This window comes from Lucilia sericata, unplaced genomic scaffold, assembly GCF_015586225.1.
Source record: "Lucilia sericata isolate MDLA Ls3-8-SP2 unplaced genomic scaffold, ASM1558622v1 Contig007091F_arrow, whole genome shotgun sequence".
NCBI classification, from domain to species: Eukaryota; Metazoa; Arthropoda; class Insecta; order Diptera; family Calliphoridae; genus Lucilia; species Lucilia sericata.
The window spans coordinates 1,562-10,031 of NW_023997877.1; the positions used below are offsets into that span (position 1 = coordinate 1,562).

The following is an 8,470-nucleotide window of genomic DNA, read 5'->3' on the forward strand; positions in this document are numbered from 1 at the left end:
CTTAACGTTCAACATCTTTTCTAACCCTTTCGGCCACTTTCTTAACTCTTTTCCTGTAAAACATTTAGTTATTTTTCAAGAGACCAGACCAATAATTTTGTTAAAGAACTTTATTGGCATACTGTAGGTATCGGTGTAATTTTGTTCATGTTATAAACCAGCAAAAACTTACATTTAGCCGCTTTTAACGCATTATTTTAACACAGTGATGATATTGAAGGCAATAACTTACCACTTACCGCTTACAAAAGGGAATTAAAAAAGTACGGCAAAATTTAAAGTAAAGTACTTACTGATTATATACGTATGAGTCATTATAAAAATACTTAAATGTAATGCAATAAGTAGTAGACATTAAAAAATACGTGGTTGTATAAGTACACGACATGACCGAGTTTTTGCTGGGAAGTAATGGCGTATTTTTGTTTTTCATTCATAAAAAGCAGAATAACATATTGAACCTACAAGTAGGAAAAGAAAAACGAGAATAAAATGTCTAAAGGCTTAAGTGGATTATTCTTACAAGTTGTTTATGCAAAATATTCTAAGCATTTTCGCTCGTACCCTCTTCTTCCTCTTGCTAATTGCCGCTAAATTGTCTAATTTATATTTCTGTGGTAACAAGCAATAGTAACCTAACTTGAAAAACAAACTTTCGAGAAAAATATCTCTTTCAAAAAAATTCATATCATTTTAGAAAACTTGGCTACAGTAATATGAATTACAAATAAATGTAGTAAATTTATTCTTAAGTGATTATGGCTTGTGACCATAGATTTCTATTTTGTTCATGCATGCACGCGAATGCATTTCTGTTGTTTTTTTCGTGTTTTTACATTTTTATTATTTTTTGTTTTATTTATTTATTTTTATTTTTGCTTTTTGTTTTAAATTTTTTTACGACAATTTACATCACACAAAGTTTAAGTTCATTAACAGGCCGACCGACATTCGAGTGGGTGGTAGTGGTTCTTTTTATTATTTATTGAAATTTTATATTGAATAAACATTTTAATTGAATTAAAATTAAATTGAAATAAATTACTTTGCAAAGAAAATATATTTCAATATTTCAAAATAAATTTTAAAAAAAGTGGAAAAAGTGCAGTAAAACTATTGCAATTAAGACGTTTTGGAAAACTTAGTGCACTTAGTTTAATAAAAAGTATGACAGAATTTTAATTTAATAAAAATTACTCAATAATATTAACAAAATATGCCCTGTGTTAAGTACATATTTACTAAAAATTTTAATATGTAAAAATATAAAATAACGACGAAATGCAAGTTATAGTATTTTTTAAGAAAAACGATTTTTGGAAGAAAAATGTTAAAATTATTACCTATTCAAAAATAATCGGGCATGTATGTGGTACTTTTTCAAAATTAGGTAGCTTTTAGGAATTTATATGACGGAACTTCTTTATTCCTTAACTGTTAGTATATAGATAGATAGATTAGATAGATAGATCTAGATAGATAGATCGATAGACGATGATCGCTCGCTCGGTCGCTCGCTCGCTCGATAGCTCGTCGCTCGCTCGCTCGCTCGCTCGCTCGCTCGCTAGCTCGCTCGTCTCGCTCGCTAGCTCGATCCTCGCTCGCTCGCGCTCGCTCGCTCGCTCGCTCGCTCGCCGCTCGCTCGCTCGCTCGCTCTCGCTCGCTCGCTCGCTCGCTCGCTCTCTCGCTCGCTCGCTCGCTCGCGCTCGCTCGCTCGCTCGCTCGCTCGCTCGCTCGCTCGCTCGCTCGCTCGCTCGCTCGCTCGCCCGCTCGCTCTCTCGCTCGCTCGCTCGCTCGCCGCTCTCTCGCCCGCTCGCTCGCTCGCTCGCTCGCTCGCTCGCTCGCTCGCTCGCTCGCTCGTCGCTCGCTCGCTCGCTCGCTCGCTCTCTCGCTCGCTCGCTCGCTCTCTCGCTCTCTCCTCGCTCGCTCGCTCGCTCGCTCGCTCGCTCGCTCGCTCGCTCGCTCGCTCGCTCTCTCGCTCGCTCGCTCGCTCGCTCGCTCGCTCGCTCGCTCGCTCGCTCGCTCGCTCGCCTCGCTCGCTCGCTCGCTCGCTCGCTCGCTCGCTCGCTCGCTCGCTCGCTCGCTCGCTCCTCGCTCGCTCTCGCCCCCCTTTTTCTGCCCCCCTCTCTCTCTCCCCCTTTGCTCCCTTCTGCGTTCGGCCCTTCTCCTTTTCGGGTCTTTCTCCCCTTTGTCCCCGGTTTCTCCCCCGCCTCTTCTCCCCCCTTTGTCTTCTCCCTTATCCGTTTATGAATAATAAAAATTTCGGTTTAATTTAACATCGATAAGGGTGGCGAAGCACCCATTGTACGCTAGTACTATATAAGTTATTAAATTACATAAATTTTTTCTTTTTTAGAAAATTAAAACACACCCCACTTTAAACCCAACAAATCATGTGTTAAACTAAAAATAAATCAAATAATTTTCAAAGCAAATGGAAACCAAAAAGCTGACAAATGATACAATAATAAGAATAACTGTGATAACATCATCAATGATACTAATTTCAATCCAACAACAACAGCAACAATGGGTTTCAGTGATGAGAATAGTAATAGTTCCTGTAGTACAACAATAACAAAGTCAGCAGCAGCAAAAACAATTGCAAGTAGAGATCAACAAAATAATGCAACGACAACGGATAGATCACCGCTGAAGAAAGCAGAGAGTTCTGGTTGTGATTCTTCACTAATGAGTTGCTGCAGCGAAGACGAAGAAACCGATAATGGCGAAGAATACCAAATGCATTTGAAAATGCAAGTGATAGAGAAAATGAAATATTCTACGACGTACAAATGAGAGTGAAGATTATGAAGGTGTGACAAGCGAATAAAAAACGAACTGAAGACGAAGAAATTCCTATTATTCTGAAGAAGATGTGGTCTATCGAAATTGTATCTGAATGATATTGAAATCGATAGCAAGGAGGAAGAACAAACCGTAACGGAATTGGTGAAAGCCGCAGAGAAGATAAAATAATGCAAGTGTGAGTAAAGAGAATTTTGAAAATGGATTCTTTATTGATTGGAAATTTTACATTGGGAATTTGGAAATTTTTAGGAAAGAAAATAAAAGTATGCGTGTGGCATTTGGCGTTATTTTGCGCATTAATATTTCCTCTGGCCAATGGTGTGGTCCAAGGTATTAAGGGTATAAGGGATGTGCGCTTTTTAAAAGTTATACGTAGTATTGCTTCCAGCCGTCAGGCTTTAACTAATCTATTTGCTTTGCTGCTAATACCATATCCCTGAATTTATCCTCTGTACAAGGTATGAGATCCCTTTTTTAACGTCTAAGGTTTAAATATAAAAATACGCTTTGTTAAATATACGTTTTTCCAGTATCCCATCGTATTGAGCCTATACTAAAATTACTAAAAATACGCAATCTCGTGATGGCATAGAAAGTTTACCGGATTCACCCACCCTACCAAATGGTCCAGACGCTTTAACGCCACCTTCTTCCCCCAACTCAACGGCAACCCTTATTTCCCCCTTCTCCCCAAACCGCGCTATTCATTGCCTAATTTTCCAAATAACGTCAAAAAACTATCATCCATTGAGGAATATGTAGCCACAAAATGTTGTACGCTTAATATTTTAGCCGAACCTCCAGCGGGTGAAACCGATACGTGCCGATATAGTTTTTTATACATGGTCTTCATGGTTCTTTGGTGAATACTTGGAAACAGGGTTTGTGGGAGAATGAAAGAAGACCTGTTGAGTTTCAGCGACCTCCTAAGCCACCAGTGCGACCACCAAAGCGTCCAAGACATTCTCGTACAAGTGCCGTACATCCCCCGCATCATAAGAAAAGAGCGAGATTTGCTCATGCCGATGTCCATCATCGGCATTCGCATGAAAGAGATTCGATCGACGAAGCTGATGATAATAAGTGAGTATTTATTTTTTAAATGTAAACTTTTTATTGTTAAACAATCTAAAATTGAAAAGTTCTTGTTGATTCGGGCTTCTACGATCCCAAAATGTTAAATTATTTCGGGATCGATGGGAATTGTTAGGTTTTCAATGAGAGCGTCAATAGTGAACGGTTTATAAAGAAATAATTTAAATTGTCGATCATGTTAACGATGAAACGTTAATCTTCTACAATTGCAAACGAAATCTAGGTCACTCGACAACCGATTTATGAGAGATAAACATCAAAAGATTGTGAAAGTAGTACAATACAGTTGCTTTTTCTTAATATATATTTGCAGAAGTCACAAGAAGAACATAATGGGGCAGAACTTGGACTCCTGAACTGAAGTCAAGATTATCTGATCTGAAGTTGTCGCAATAAGATGAGAAACTGAAGTTCTAGTTAATTTTAAATCAACAACACTCCGAAATATCTAAGATTTGTGATATTTCCCTGATATTTTACACTTGAACTTGAGAAGACTGATTATCACGATCAGTTACTATCAGTAGATCGGTATTGTAGAAGTTTTATTTAGACAGAAAGGTGAGATTTTAAATAATGTCGAACTGACAGACCAATTGACCATACCTAAAGAGTTTGATAGAAATTATCGTTATATAACAATGATATTTTTATTAAAATATAGAGAGGGTATGGATCCGAGATACTTAGTAGCTACAATCTGATAGATTTTCTGGAGATAGACGAGAAAGGCGAACCTTTATTAACATTATATCACTGATCATACAGATCAGTAAAGCTATTTTAGACAACTGTTTAAAGATCTCCTTTAAATTATATTCCTTCTTCACTTCCAGTTATTCCTATATATGCGGCGAACCCAAAGATCTTCAAATATGCGATGGCATCGAATACAGTTTTCCTACCTTCCGCTTGCGTATGCATGACAATGGTCGCCTACTACAAGCTGAACATGATTCGAAACGTCAAGATGACAATAACAAATCAAGCGACAAGGAATCCAACAAAAACAGCAACAATACCAATGATAATAAAGAACAAACTATAAAAGTTAAATCTGCAAAACCTTCACCCAATGATCCAAACTATTCTCGCTGCTGGCCGGGAGATTGGCTGCCTATAGATTGTCCGGGAGTGCGTGTGATTGCCTTAAACTATACCACAGATCAGCATTTATGGCGACCGCTGTGGAAAAAGAAAGAACCACGTTCAAATTTAATACAACGTGCCAGAGAAATGACTGAACTGTTGATCAAGCAACGTGTTGGCTATGGTCATCCCATTATATGGGTGGGTCATTCGAAAGGTGGTCTATTTATAAAGCAAATTATTGTGGACGCTTGGGAGAGTGGTCGACCAGCAGCGGCACCATTTGGCGTTCGGCTAGAGGCGTATTTTTCTATTCTGTACCTCATCGTGGCTCACATTTGGCTTCAATCAAGGCACCACTTTATTAAGATCTGTAGAGTTGATTGATATTGAAAAAAGTAAGTTTTAATTGAATAATATTTTTAATTAAGTTAAATAAATAATTAATCATTGTTGATTTTAATATTTATAGATAATAAATATCTGGTGGATTTACATCGTCGTTTTGCTGGTCTATATCATTTGGGCCATTTAAAGATTGAGGTATTTAGTTTCGTCGAAACAGCCTTGACCTTAATGTCGGTACTGTATATGCGTATTGTAGGTGTAGATTCTGCAGGTAATAATTGAATAATCATAATCAAACAAAATTTTGTTTTATAAACGTTTCATAAAATAAAAGAAAATTATCTCCCATAAGAGACAGTTTTTGTATAAAAAAACCGTCTCCTGTAAGAGTCATTTTTCGTTTTTCGTAAATTGTCCCCTATAAGAGGCAGTTTTCGTCTAGTATATTATTTCCTACAAGAGACCTATTAAAAAGATTTATTTTATTTTTTTAGATCCCGGCTTTGGTGATGTCTGCGGCATACGATTGGATCATCGTGAAATTTGTAAACCCCGCAGTCGTGATTGTATTTGTACAAACAACTAGTTAATATGATTAACAAAGTTTGTTAAAATTGTTTATACGATATTTTTGAAAATATTCATATATGAATTTGTTATTTAATAATTACCCTTTTTATAATTAGGCACTACTATAATATTAAGAATTTTGTTGGTTTATTTTTTTTGTACAATAGTTTTAAAGAGAAACCTAGATATGGTTCAAAATATTATTAGAATGGTTCTATATAATAATTGTGATCGAGTTTAACGAAATGTGATCCATTGATATTCAAAATAAATTCAAAATAAATCTATATATTTTTATAATTGTAACAATTACTACCACATAAAAGAGAAATAAAGCGAAAGTTAAGTGATATTTGTTTGATCCTACAAAAGTTATGTTGTGACAACTAATAAAATAACTTAACATGACCAAAATTTAACTCTCGCTTTTAATATTTCAAGCAAATATTTATTATTTTGTTACCAAATTTATTATTATATTATAAAATTTTATTTTGTGATCAATTGATATTCACGTTTTTTTATTTCAATTATTTTTAATTATTTAATTTTTAAGGCATATAAAAGTCAATTATATAAATCAGGCTTATTTTAAGATGTAACTAAAACCGATAGATAATTTTAAGCAAGTTTTAGAAAACTTTAAGCATTATAAATCTTATTTTAAATAATTATTAAAATATTGTTATTTTAATTAATTATAAAAATATGCATGTATTTTCAGTATATTAACTAATTAATAAGTTATAGATTTTGAATTTGTTTGATATTAGTTTTATGAAATAAGCTAAAGTTACGGATATATAGTACGATTTATAATATCTGGCGATATTCTTAGGTTTTAACACGTTAAAAACGTTAAACCTAACTTAACGTTTAAAAATTTTTTAGTAAAATTTTGATATTGGCCTAATATGCCCGAATATGCATTTAAAATCTATTTTTTTTTTAAATAATCGCCAGATATATTCAAACTTCGAACCATTATGCGGCTTTTTAAGAAATAGGTTTTTGTTTAATAAAAACTTTTAAAATAATATTAAACATTTTGTTTTTGTTTTCTTTGTCATCGTAATGAACTTTACTCTATAATTGTAAAAATATTAAAAATTTTCAATATATAACAAGTTTGAATGTTTAGTCGGGCATGGCCGACCATTTTTTAAATAATAATGCATTTAATTTATCTTAATTCCAGAATATTTTTTACTTTTTGTTGACAAAAAAGAGATTTTTCTACAAGTGAGCTCTTATGTGGGAGTAAGGGTAAATATGGGCCTATTCTTATAAATTTTGGTAGAGGAATTTAGTGTTTAAAAGTGAATTTTCTCCTTCTGAAGGTGGCTAGAGTCAAATGAAGCCCGATCATTACAAAAATCGGCATTATTGATCCTTACGAACTCAAAAGCTTTATTCGGGAGATATTGTTTTATGGAGCTGGCCGAAATAATGGATCGCTTTTAACCATTTCCAATTTCTATTGAAGCATATGCCATGTGCCAAGGTTTATCAAATTATCTTGAAAATCGCTACCTATAGGGTGCGCACAAGCTTTACGCACAGAGAGATAGATGGACATAGCTAAATCGACTCAGATTCTGAGCCGATTGGCATACTTTAAGGTGGGTAGCAGCAATAGTTTTGGGTGTAATGCTGTCATCTTTCTGGCATCACGAATACAAGCATGTTCGGACTAAGAAGAAATTTTGTTACCTCTTGTTTATAAAATGGTACTTATTGATTTTTTATATTCAATCGTTTTTTTCACTTTTTCGTCCTTCAAAAGGTTCTTCTTGAATGTTCTACAATATGAGGACAAAATACTAATTGTTGAGCTGAAAAGTACCATTTGGTACTATTTTCTCCCTTTTGAAGAAATGAGACATTTATAAGTCAATAAATAAGAATCAATGTTTTATGAAAAAAGTACCAACAATAGGTACAATTTTCACCCCTTCTACGTGCGAATATCCAAAAAGTACTAAATTTGTCACTTTTTAGATTTTTTCCTACCTGAAGTCCGGTAAGTTAGAGGTAAGTGTTCTAGTCTGGGTAGGTCGAAGGCAGTAGCTTCGATGCCCACCTGAGGCGCTGGTAAAGGAGGCGTACAAACAGGACCGATAGAGGCCTAGGTGTATTCTTCGGATTTACTGTACATACATCCTCCTTTCGTTCGAACTAACTAAACTAACTAACTAACTAACTAACTACGAACTAACTAACTACTAACTAACTAACTAACTAACAACTAACTAACTAACTACTAACTAACTAACTAACTAACTACTAACTAACTAACTAACTAACTAACTAACTAACTAACTAACTAACTACTACTAACTAACTAACTAACTAACTAACTAACTAACTAACTAACTAACTAACTAACTAACTAACTAACTAACTAACTAACTAACTACTAACTAACTAACTAACTAACTAACTAACTAACTACTAACTAACTAACTAACTAACTAACTAACTAACTAACTAACTAACTAACTAACTAACTAACTAACTAACTAACTAACTAACTACTAACTAACTAACTAACTAA

General features: G+C 34.6%; 1 long non-coding RNA gene and 1 pseudogene across 1 annotated transcript; both read left to right on the forward strand.

The window, feature by feature from the left end:
• The first annotated feature begins 1,057 nt into the window (after nucleotides 1-1,057).
• On the forward strand, nucleotides 1,058-2,736 carry LOC119615690. The gene is made up of 2 exons (XR_005232467.1): nucleotides 1,058-1,165; nucleotides 2,357-2,736. It is a non-coding gene; the product is annotated as an uncharacterized LOC119615690 (long non-coding RNA).
• A 6-nt stretch (nucleotides 2,737-2,742) lies between these two features.
• LOC119615689 lies at nucleotides 2,743-5,955 on the forward strand (annotated as a pseudogene).
• Nucleotides 5,956-8,470: the final 2,515 nt, after the last annotated feature.